General features: G+C 44.7%; 1 long non-coding RNA gene across 1 annotated transcript; it reads right to left on the bottom strand.

Annotated features, from left to right (window-relative positions):
* Positions 1 to 8557: 8557 nt before the first annotated feature.
* On the bottom strand, positions 8558 to 12560 carry LOC123125472 (uncharacterized). The gene is made up of 3 exons (XR_006461419.1): positions 11198 to 12560; positions 10759 to 11097; positions 8558 to 8846 (listed from the first exon to the last, which is right to left on the bottom strand). It is a non-coding gene; the product is annotated as an uncharacterized lncRNA (long non-coding RNA).
* Between the last annotated feature and the right edge of the window lie 608 nt (positions 12561 to 13168).

Here is a 13168-nt window from a genome sequence, read left to right as displayed (position 1 = left end):
ATACGTAGTCCCTGTTTCGAGTTGCAAATATTAGCAACAGAACCAGTATCAAATACCCAGGCACTACTGCAAGCATTAGTAAGGTACACATCTATAACATGTATATCACATATACCTTTGTTCACCTTGCCATCCTTCTTATCCGCCAAATACTTGGGGCAGTTCCGCTTCCAGTGACCAGTCCCTTTGTAGTAGAAGCACTCAGTCTCAGGCTTAGGTCCAGACTTGGGCTTCTTCACTTGAGCAGCAACTTGCTTGCCGTTCTTCTTGAAGTTCCCCTTCTTCCCTTTACCCTTTTTCTTGAAACTGGTGGTCTTGTTGACCATCAGCACTTGATGCTCCTTCTTGATTTCTACCTCCACAGCTTTTAGCATTGTGAAGAGCTCGGGAATTGTCTTATCCATCCCTTGCATATTATAGTTCATCATGAAGCTCTTGTAGCTTGGTGGCAGTGATTGAAGAACTCTGTCAATGACACTATCATCAGGAAGATTAACTCCCAGCTGAGTCAAGTGGTTGTGGTACCCAGACATTCGGAGTATATGTTCACTGACAGAACTATTCTCCTCCATTTTGCAGCTGTAGAACTTATTGGAGACTTCATATCTCTCAATCCGGGCATTTACTTGAAATATTAACTTCAACTCCTGGAACATCTCATATGCTCCATGATGTTCAAAACGTCGTTGAAGTCCCGAATCTAAGCCGTAAAGCATGGCACACTGAACTACCGATTAGTCATCAGCTTTGCTTTGCCAGACGTTCTTAACGTCATCAGCGGCATCTGCAGCAGGCCTGGCACCTAGCGGTGCTTCCAGGACGTAATTCTTCTGTGCAGCAATGAGGATAATCCTCAAGTTATGTACCCAATTCGTGTAGTTGCTACCATCATCTTTCAACTTAGCTTCCTCTAGGAACGCATTAAAATTCAAAGGAACAGTAGCATGGGCCATTGATCTACAACAACATAGACATGCAAAATACTATCAGGTACTAAGTTCATGATAAATTAAAGTTCAATTAATCATACTACTTAAGAACTCCCACTTAGATAGACACCCCTCTAATCATCTAAGTGATCACGTGATCCAAATCAACTAAACCATGTCCGATCATCACGTGAGATGGAGTAGTTTTCAATGGTGAACATCACTATGTTGATCATATCTACTATATGATTCACGCTCGACCTTTTGGTCTCAGTGTTCCGAGGCCATATCTGCATATGCTAGGCTCGTCAAGTTTAACCCGAGTATTCTGCTTGTGCAAAACTGGCTTGCATCCATTGTATGTGAATGTAGAGCTTATCACACCTGATCATCACGTGGTGTCTCGGCACGACGAACTTTCGCAACGGTGCATACTCAGGGAGAACACATGTACCTTGAAATTTAGTGAGAGATCATCTTATAATGCTACCACCGAACTAAGCAAAATAAGATGCATAAAGGATAAACATCACATGCAATCAATATAAGTGATATGATATGGCCATCATCATCTTGTGCCTTTGATCTCCATCTCCAAAGCACCGTCATGATCACCATTGTCACCGGCACGACGCCTTGATCTCCATCGTAGCATCGTTGTCGTCTCGCAAACTATTGCTTCTACAACTATCACAGCCGCTTAGTGATAAAGTAAAAAACAATTACAGGGCAATTGCATCTCATACAATAAAGCGACAACCATATGGCTCGTGCCAGTTGCCGATAACTCTGTTACAAAACATGATCATCTCATACAATAAAATTTAGCATCATGTCTTGACCATATCACATCACAACATGCCCTGCAAAAACAAGTTTGATGTCCTCTACTTTGTTGTTGCAAGGTTTACGTGGCTGCTACGGGCTGAGCAAGAACCGTTCTTACCTATGCATCAAAACCACAACAATTTTTCGTCAAGTGTGCTGTTTTAACCTTCAACAAGGACCGGGCGTAGTCACACTCGATTCAACTAAAGTTGCAGAAACTGACACCCGCCAGCCACCTGTGTGCAAAGCACGTCGGTAGAACGAGTCTCGCGTAAGCGTATGCATAATGTCGGTCCGGGCCGCTTCATCAAACAATACCGCCGAATCAAAGTATGACATGCTGGTAAGCAGTATGACTATTATCGCCCACAACTCTTTGTGTTCTACTCGTGCATATAACATCTACGCATAGACCTGGCTCGGATGCCATTGTTGGGGAACGCAGTAATTTCAAAAAAAATCCTACACACACACAAGATCCATCAAGGTGATGCATAGCAACGAGAGGGGAGAGTGTTGTCCACGTACCCTCGTAGACCGAAAGCGGAAGCGTTATGACAACGCGGTTGATGTAGTCGTACGTCTTCACGATCCGACCGATCCTAGCACCAAAAGTACGGCACCTCCGCGATCTGCACACGTTCAGCTCGGTGACGTCCCACGAACTCTAGATCCAGCAGAGGTCGAGGGAGAGTTTCGTCAACACGACGGCGTGATGACGGTGATGATGAAGTTACCGACGCAGGGCTTCGCCTAAGCACTACAACGATATGACCGAGGTGGAAATCTCTGGAGGGGGGCACCGCACACGGCTAAAGAATCAACTTGTGTGTCTATGGGGTGTCCCCTCCCCCGTATATAAAGGAGTGGAGGAGGGGAGGGCCGGCCCTCTCATGGCGCGCCCAAGGGGGAGTCCTACTCCCGGTGGTAGTAGGATTCCCCCTTCCCTAGTTGGAGTAGGAGAGGAAGGAAGGAGGAGAGAGGGAGAAGGAAAGGGGGGCCGGCCCCCACCCCAGTTCGGATTGGGCTTGGGGGGGGGGGGGCGCTCCCACCTTGGCCGCCTCCTCCTCTCTCCCACTACGGCCCAATAAGGCCCATATACTCTCCGGGAGGTTCCGGTAACCCTCCGCTACTCCGGTAAATGCCCGAACTCACCCGGAACCATTCCGATGTCCAAACATAGGCTTCCAATATATCGATCTTTATGTCTCGACCATTTCGAGACTCCGCGTCATGTCTGTGATCACATTCGGGACTCCGAATAATCTTCGGTACATCAAAACACATAAACTCATAATACCGATCGTCACCGAACGTTAAGCGTGCGGACCCTACGGGTTCGAGAACTATGTAGACATGACCGAGACTCATCTCTGGTCAATAACCAATAGCGGAACCTGGATGCTCATATTGGTTCCGACATATTCTACGAAGATCTTTATCGGTCAAACCGCATAACAACACACGTTGTTCCATTTGTCATCGGTATGTTACTTGCCCAAGATTCGATCGTCGGTATCTCAATACCTAGTTCAATCTTGTTACCGGCAAGTCTCTTTACTCGTTCCGTAATGCATCATCCTGCAACTAACTCATTAGTCACATTGCTTCCAAGTCTTATAGTGATGTGCATTACCGAGAGGGCACAGAGATACCTCTCCGACAATCGGAGTGACAAATCCTAATCTCGATCTATGCCAACTCAACAAACACCATCGGAGACACCTGTAGAGCATCTTTATAATCACCCAGTTACGTTGTGACGTTTGATAGCACACAAAGTGTTCCTCCGGTATTCGGGAGTTGCATAATCTCATAGTCATATGAACATGTATAAGTCATGAAGAAAGCAATAGCAACAAACTAAACGATCATCGTGCTAAGCTAACGGATGGGCCAAGTCAATCACATCATTCTATAATGATGTGATCCCGTTGATCAAATGACAACTCATGTCCATGGCTAGGAAACTTAACCATCTTTGATTAACGAGCTAGTCAGGTAGAGGCATACTAGTGACACTCAGTTTTGTCTATGTATTCACACATGTACTAAGTTTCCGGTTAATACAATTCTAGCATGAATAATAAACATTTATCATGATATAAGGAAATATAAATAACAACTTTATTATTGCCTCTAGGGCATATTTCCTTCACGAAGAAGGTCAACAATGGGGGAAGAACACGAGCTAAAGGGATAAGGTTCAATGGGGAAGAGGACCCCCTTTTATAGGTGGGGAAAAAACCAAATGTTATGTGCTCAGCCCGCACATGAGCGGTACTACCGCTCCATTGAGTGGTACTATCGCTCGGGCGGTAGAAACAGGAAAACAGAGAAACGGCAATGAACCTTGGGGGCGGTAGTGCCGCCGGAGCGGTACTACCGCTCAAGGGAGCGGTACTACCGCCGCGGTACTGCCGCTTGCCCCAGCGGTACTACCGCTGGGGCTCCACTCAGCAGGTTACAAGAGCATAGGGAGAAGAGATAGAGGAGAGAAACCTCGAGCGGCACTAGTAGCGGTGGTAGGTGCGGTACTACCGCCTACGAGCGGTACTACCGCTCCTACTGCCGCTGAACCCGACATGAGAACAGCAAGTCCCGAGTGGAGGCGGTACTAGAACGGAACTGGAGCGGAACTACTGCCTGTTGCTCTTGGTGGTACTACCGCAACAACCGTGGTACTACCGCCTGTTGCTCTCGGCGGTACTGCCGCTACCAGCCATGGTACTACCGCTGGCTCCATCCAATGCCACTTCCAAGCAAAACAGATGCTCCAGGAAAATCATAACTGCCACAACTTCTGCAAATGTGCTCTGAATTGAGCAAACTCAAGCTTGTTGGTGATAGTAAGAAGAGGCAGAGAGGTATGCCTAAGATATAGAAGAGTGAAACCTCCAACAGAGAAGAACCGGCATAACGTCCAACATTGAAAACATCATAGAAGATGCATGCGAACTCCGTTTTCGATGAACCCGAGCTTGTCATGAAGATGACCATAAGCTCTACAACTCACAAAGAGAAACACCAAACAAGAACCAAGAAATATGATGCAAGGATGTAATGGTTTGATCTCTCTACGGATGATACGATCAAGCTAGTAACTTGAGAGCCCCCCTTGATAGTACGACAATCGATCCTATTACCCGGTCTCCCAACTACCACAATGAGACTGGTAAAATAGAAAACCTATCAAGGGCAAACCTTTGCCTTGCACATAGTCCACTTGAGCTAGATGATGATGATCTTGACTCCCTCAGTTGGACAACCTTTCTTGATTGCGTTGGCTTGATGAAGAGTAGTTGATTGCTCTCCCATACTCCACTATGGGTGAGCCACTCTTCGGCACATCTTCACAAGTCCATTGTTACCACAATGGACGGCAAACTTCAAGCACCTGATATCTTTGTAATGCTCCACTTGAACTTGCGCACGGCAATCTTGATGGCCATCACCACTTGATGTCATTCTCCATGGGTTGTATGGGATCTTCCGGTTCACGCAAACCCCTGGAACCATACCTAACCCCACATAGAACTCTCACGTAGACCATGAGTTAGTACACAAAACGTAATGGACAATACTTACCATACTGTGGGATCACATGATCCCACTCGGTACATCTTCTACGCTTTGTGTGTTGATCAACTTGAACCACTCTCTGTTCTTAGTCTTGATCAACCTTGAATCTTTCCAACTCTCTTCATTTGGATGATGTCTTGAAGGTAAACATGAATGATCACACAATCTTCTTCTTCAAGACATGCTTGCAATAAGCTCAACTCTGACATGACCGATCTTTGAATAATTCATTGAAAAGCACCTTGGCCAACACATAAACTCCTCGAAACCAACATATGGACTTCAAGAAAAGCCTATGGACAAAACATACGAATATAACTCAAGGAAACCATTAGTCCATAGAGATTGCCATCAATTACCAAAACCAAACATGGGGGCACCGCATGTCCTTTCAGAGGAATTGCTTCCCCGCCCTTCCATGTTGAATTTTGACTGCAAGAAGAGACGGAAAAATGTTGGCGTACACGTCGTTGGGTACGTGCTGATTGGGTCGGGCGCCTCAAGAGCCATTTGTATCCGGTGCGTGACAATCATTCGATTTGGGACGTGTCAGCCCCATCATTTACAATATGATCCATGTTGTGCGCTCTGCAAACACTTCTCGGCCGTTGCTCAACTTGGTCGGTCCGCAACATAGCCAGTGCAGTGCTCGACTCTCTTCCAACACATCCCAAGTTCCAAAGCGTGTGTGGTGTGGGGGGGTTGCTGCGCCATGCACCATAAAAAGGTTGATCGGATAGTTGCGGTCGACGCACCCCCAATTATCAAATAATTGAGCACAAGCGTTTTCCAAAAATGTTTCAACTATTGTATACACCTTTAAGACTATCATTGGTTCAAATAGTTGTGGTATCAAATCCGATGAACCGAAACAAACACCGAATTAACTTAGTTTTTTTGGCCATTTTGATAGCACATCACGCACATAACTGATGAGTGTGTGCGGTGTCGTTGTGCCTCGCCGCAGATGAGCTATAGTGATGGTTTGTGGCGTGCTATTTGGGTACTCATGTTCGAATTAAAGATTGTTAAGACTACTCGTAGAGAAAGGATTGGTAAGACAAACCCACATGGCATAGTTAGATCTTGTATGATGCAAGGTGATTAGAAAAATAAACTTGTGTTTTTAAGCACTGATGCTTTTTTATGGAAGGTAGATGCTTAATTAGGTATCCATCGTTTAGAAATAAGCACTGGTACTTTACAAAAAAAAACTGGTTTAATTTTTTAAGCACCGAACGTTTTACAAGGGCTTAAAGAGAAAAAGAAATGGCTTCAAGGCAAGCACATGACAATGACATGGCTTGGCTATAAAGCCCCGACCCACCATGCACCGTATGACTGCATGCTGTCGAGTGCTAGTGACCAAGTGCTCTCGTTAGTGTCGCTCAAAAGAGAAGTGCTCTCGTTAGTACACGCCGACTCGGTACTGACGGCACACAGGTAGTCTGTGTAAGATTAGCTCTTTGTTACCCAACAAGCTGGGTGAACGCACGATGTTGGTATGTAGTTGGGATGGTGAGGCATTGGGAATTATCCTATTATGCTTTCTTTCTGAAACCGTGTGGATCGACATGGATGCCTCACGGAATGAGTGATTCACGGATGAACAAGTAGGTGACATTGCGACTGAGGTTGGTACTAACAAACAGGGTGTTCAAGGGTCTCTACTCTTCGGGATTTTGTTGCTACTGGGTTTTGCAACAGCAGAAAACTCCCCTGTAGGATTTTCCTATCATCAGCATTTCTGAAATACAGGACGCTGCGGCCTGCGGCTATTTCGGCAAAATTACCAGCTGTGTTTGACAGAAAACGAAACACTGCTACTGTTGAAGTACCTGCAGTGTTCGGCGCCCGCAAACGCTGCTAGTGTCCTGTGCCCAGAAGATTCCACGGCTGAAAGTGTTGCCTGCGGGCGCAAGTAGACGTCGCAGCTATTCTATGTATTAGCAGCGTTTGTGGGCATGACGAACGCCACTACTGTTCACACAAAGGTACGGCTGTCAGTCCATAAATTAGTAGCGTTTATAAGTCATGCACGCTGCCAAATAGTTAAAACTTGTAGCCGTGTCCAGTTTTACGGAGCGCCTCTAATATATATGATCTCTGCCTAAACCCTTTATTTGGATTTATTAATTATGTTCATGAAACAAAAGCAAAATAAACAACAACTTAATTTGGTAGCATGAGATTAGGAACACACAAAAAAAATTGTGCTTGTCATACCAAAACCCTAAAACAATACTAGCGGTATTTTAGTTGCCCCTTGTCAATTCCGTACTTCGATAATCGTGCTAGTGTTAATTTTTATTTTGCGCACCAACACGGACCGTCCGCCTGCATCCCTACCCTTCTAACAACTGAAGTATGCCAATGGTAACGTTTCGTACGAAATTGACAAGGACATTAGCTTGCTATCTATCCATTCATATAAGTAGCATTTCCTTTTGTAAAATTTTCAAATTTAAATTTACCGTTTTTATGTTCTGTTATAGTTACTCATATTCAGTATATTTTTATTGCAACTCTTGATGTCACCATCTTGGAGGTCTTCTTCTTAGGAACTTGGAGCAGTATATTGAGTAGCATTTCGGATCCATGTGCATGGGAGACCTTGAGTGTATTACCCTCTCAGCCAGTCTCCTCATAAATTTTGTGTGTCCATAAAGCTAGCAAAAAGAGAGCAAATTGACGTAGATGCAACCTAATATGGAGCAATTCATCTGGAAAGTGGCACATGGCCCCGTAGGTAGGATGTTTCAGGTATTGGAAATCAAACTCTGCTTCAGCTACAGGGTTGCTTCGTAGCCTTGTAACTGAACATGACTTACTGGTAGTAACTCTGGAGAGATGATCAACCATCAAGTCTAATTTTCTATTTTTTGGCGGGAATATATATATATATATATACTAGTTGGATGCCCGTGCGTTGCCACGGAATAAAAATATGTTTTTAGATGGCAGAAATATGTTTTTCCTAAGAATAAAACATGTGTTGCTACTTTTGAAATGATGTTTGTACGATAATTGCAACCATCAATTAGCAAAAAAAAAAAACAAGATAATTGCAACCATCAAAGGTGTTCGACATGAGTTTCTTCAGTTCGTCAATGCAAGCGTCATTAAATTCATCTTTAGATTAAGATGCAATCAGAAATAGTAATTTCCTCATTTCATATTCTCACAACTCATTTTATTCAAGTCATGCATCACCTCGATCATTTATCTCGGGTACGTACTGGATGCTCTTCAACTCAAGTATTTTCATATACTCCACATTCAACACTCAACGTAAGGCCGGAATAACCACCTTCTCCATCTTCTCTTCTACCTCGGTACCTCCTACTCCACATGCGCCGCCGCACATTGCTGCAGTCGAAATGGAAGACTGTCAATAAGTTGTCTTGATTAGATCCATCTGAGCAGCTTGAACCAAAATAGATCCACCTGAGCAACTTTAATATATTTGCTTTGCAGCTGGCATGTATCCTGATTTTTGAGCCTTGTCTGCATTGTATTTAGAAGCATGTATCATCTAACAAAAAGCCGATAAATCACAAAGTAAAAAATGAATTCTAGAAGAAATATAACTGGGAAAGTGATTAAAAGATAAAGACTATTCTAGTTACATTGCGTTGGTACGACAACCTTAAGCTATTGGATCTCTCACTGATTGATTGGAGCAAAAGAGCCTCTGTCACTACCATATGAAATGCAAACAAACTTACTATGCCATCAGATCCATGACTGATTGATTGACCATGATTCAAAATTACAAATACTGGAAGTACTATTTCCCCTGCGGCCTAGCAGGATGAACATCATAAAGTAATTTTGTACAAAAAAGACACCAAATAAACAATGCCACTAAGGGGAAACATCAGTATGAAGGCAATCGACATATGACGGGGGAATGGATTTAGACCTCGTTGGAACTCAACAGCCTGACGAGGCAACATTGAAGGCCGATCCCTCTTTCGACTTAACATTCAACCATAATCCAACCAAATTTTAGTGATGTGGTTGATATAAGAATTCAAACATTTTACTTGAGGCTGTAAAACTTAAATGAAAGACCAAAACGCTAGTCAGGCCCTATACTCAACTGATAATGGCAGGCTTACACTTCCACAAACACAAAGGAAGTTCTAGCTCGTACAGGTGAACATGCACTACAAGCCTACAAAATATGCTTCCATCTCAGGTTTTAAAAGTTTTTCACTGAACCGTTTGCTCCCATATCCTATACTACTTTTTAACTTGTATCTTAGGCCTTAAGGGACTATACTACTTAGCATTACAATTTCCTAGATTTCCTTTTAACTCTATTATGGATCCGAGGGAGCACAAACTAAGGGTAAAAGGAAATCTACAAAATTGTAGCCAGCTAGTGTTGTACTGCAACCTTTAGTATAGATACCTGAACCGAGAAGAAAAACAGAAATTTGTAGACATATATCACATCATCGTAAAATTTACTTGGAAGTGACCAATATTATTTAAACATCTCAACTAAATCAGAGCTTGAGAAGCAAAAGTTCATCTCCTCGATTCCTTCATCATGAAGGAGGTCAGCATCTGCACTTTGCAAACCAACCAAAAAAATCCGATCCGGTAGAGGGAAGCCAACTAATGAGAGGAGGACGATGGTCGGTTGTGGGGTCAATCCGGTGAGGGTTCGGTGACTGCCAGCGGCAAGCCCTGGAGGCAGCCGTGGTGATCATGGAGCCCGCAGATCCGAGTCGCTGTGCGTGTCCATCGGACCCATGGGCAGGTTCAGGATTTGGAGAGCGAGTGGCCGGCTGGCCGCTACAATGCTACCAGATCACTTCGTGGTCAAGAGTCAAGACTAAAGCAACCCCTTCCTCCTGCCCAAGCATACTACCTCCTAAGCTCATTCTCCCAAATCATTTTTCCACGAAATTTTACAACGACACAGATGATGCAGATATCTGTATGTATAGTTTTTCTTAAACTGTTTGACATTTGGAAAATTATTATTCCACGCAGGTGCACGTATGAATTTCTCCTATGCAGCTTGCTAGTTTTCTTCACCACCCAATTACATTACCACTGAATCAGGTAAAAGAAACAAGCTCACTAAACTGAATGTAGTGTGCATCAACATAATAACTCATTAATATATAGCTCTGTGATCTCCAAAAACGAATGTAGACATTCAGTTATCAAGGCTGCATTTCTTATAGTTCTTTCAAGAGACTGGCAGAAACATTGCCTTTCAATTACGAAAATAGAGTATGTTTAGCAGTCATTTACATGTTTATTTCGTTGTAGTGGCAACCCAATGGGAGAACTTTTTCCGTACTTACACATTCGACTCATGCTTTTTAACCAAAGTACAGTTAATTCACTGAATGAAAAGGAAATAATTGACGAAACAGATACAATAATTAATTACCTGAAGCATACTACAGATACCTAAATGTGTTTGTCAACAGATTGTGCCACACATTTAATAGTCAAATATAGATTGCAATGCACCTCTTCTTTTTTGTCCTCCGTAATAACTTGATCTGCATGAAAGCGTCCAAATTTAGAACAAACAAAGAATAGATAAAAAGACATGTTCAATATATGGAACAAGTCGCCGTGCTACAACAAAGATGATCAAGTCCCCATCTGCGAAACAACAATAAAACCTTTGGTCAAAATTGTATTCATTACAGCCACAATGTGACGTCGTCTCATGCTCTTGATCCTAGTCGCAGGCCTGCACTCTGTCCTGGCCTCCTTCATGCTGCAGTTAAGAGAGGAAAAACAAGTGAGAGAAAGAGGGCATGAGAGAGATGGTTGTATGTCCTAAATAAATCAACCTCTATGAGTAATTGTTAATTTACCCTCCCATAGTTCAGAATCAGGGCCTGCTTCTTCACATCCATGACCTGCAGGCTGCAGCGCGCCAACACCGCTGACTTCTGCACCACCAAATCTAGGAGAGAACCTGCATATGAACAAACAAACAAAAAACGCCATGTTCGGAATCTGCATGAGTCGAGAGGAAGGGACGAGAACACCAATGAGGGGAACAGGAAAAAACACAAGCTATTTCTACACGCCTTCAACAGTGGCGGCGGTGAACTGGTGATTCCCACTGAATCAGCGTCGAAGCAATGAGGGGTCCCTTCGCACGAACTGCGTACGCATCTGGTAATGCTGCCATAGGCCGGTGCCAATGATTCTTCATCCATGGGCTTGCTTCACTATTCTCCAATGCCATGCCGCACGCGGCACGCATGCACCGGTTCTCTGATCGATGAGTCTCCTTGCTTGTATGATGAAAAAGAGACCTTGTAATCAGAGAATGAGGAGTGCCGATGAGAAACAAGAAGAGGTCATGGGAGGAACGACAAGGGAAGCGCAAACCGTCATTGGTACCCATCCTCAGAGTCCTCACCGGCGGCGGGTGGAGAGGATGCATCGGTTGCGCTGCACTCATATCACCCTGTGCAGGCGCCGTGATGATCCCAGCCCTGGCGCATCGTGGGCACGGTTCAGATTTCCTGTAGTCAAAGCGTGATACATACTTGCAGATGAAGTGTCAGGTTAAAAGAAGAGAAGTTTTCCTAAATAGACTGGTGAGAAATTAGGACATCTCAAGGTTGATTAGATCAGTTTCAAAAAAAAGATTGATTGGATCAATCAAACATCGTTGACCAACCAATTACCACTTGGATCGATCAAGGGTACCTGAACCTAAAGAAGTAGTAGGACACGACCTGCTAGCCTGTCCGCTGGAGCAGAAGCACGTGTGATCATCCGGCACCCCGCTGTCATACCCGCGGCGCCCTCTAGAAGCCTGGCACTCGCCGCACCACTCGGCGCCGACCTTCCGTCACACCGAGAACCCCTTCCTAACGGCGTCCCCAACGGTACGGTGGCGTAATGGCGTTCCCGACGGCCAGCACATCCGCCATGGCCGAGTTGTACGGCTGCACCTGCAAACCACCCCCAGGCCCAGTACGTCCTCTAGCGCCGACGTACCAGCGCTCTCCTTCTGCGCTGCCGCCAAGCTCGACGATGGTTGGAGGCGATCTAGAGTGGTACAGGTAAGAGGGAGGAGTAGAGAATTTCTTCATGGGACTGGATCCCAACGCCGATGGCCTGGACCGCGACCGCGGGGCGGACGAGGAGGCGAGAGCAGGAGATATTTTTTTCTCAGGAGCCAGGAGAGAGACGGGATAGGAGCCATGGGGTGCGGGAGACGAGGAGGCTGCGTGGGTGTGGGATCGTGCCTTCGTGGGTCGTGTTTTTTCTTTCTTTTTTTGGCCTTTTTTTCAGGCACGCGGGGATGGAAGAAGGGGTGGGAGGATTAGCGAAGGCGAGGTCGAACCATCAATCCATGTTGAACCATTACAATGTTCGATCCTCCTTTAATAATAGAGATATACATACATAAAAGGGTGTGTCTCTAAGTATGTACACCACTACTATTACTGTGCCAAACCAACCGTCAAGAAACAATAGATACAGGAGCCAACTCATATATAATGCACCCACGCGTATCATGTGCCAGGAAGAATGCTAGTGAACGCGTCTTCATAGAGTGCAGACTAACTTCGTCTTATCCATGGTGTTAGATAAAACGAGATAAACGAGACACCGAAGCATATGGATTTTTATGTGGAAACACTTGCGGGAGAAAACCACGGACGCACGAAGGTGCAATCACTATGATAGAGAAGTATTATAAGCACGAGACGACAGACCGTCTAAGGTGCGACTACCTGGGGTATGTATGAGGACAATACATGAGAGTCCTTGTAGGACAAGTAAACGAGTTGTACTCGTACGCGTCGGTACCAACGCAA

This window comes from Triticum aestivum, chromosome 5D (assembly GCF_018294505.1).
Source record: "Triticum aestivum cultivar Chinese Spring chromosome 5D, IWGSC CS RefSeq v2.1, whole genome shotgun sequence".
Classification (NCBI taxonomy): domain Eukaryota; kingdom Viridiplantae; phylum Streptophyta; class Magnoliopsida; order Poales; family Poaceae; genus Triticum; species Triticum aestivum.
The sequence above is the reverse complement of the archived record's forward strand: the minus strand, read 5'-3'. Positions and strand labels throughout refer to the sequence as shown.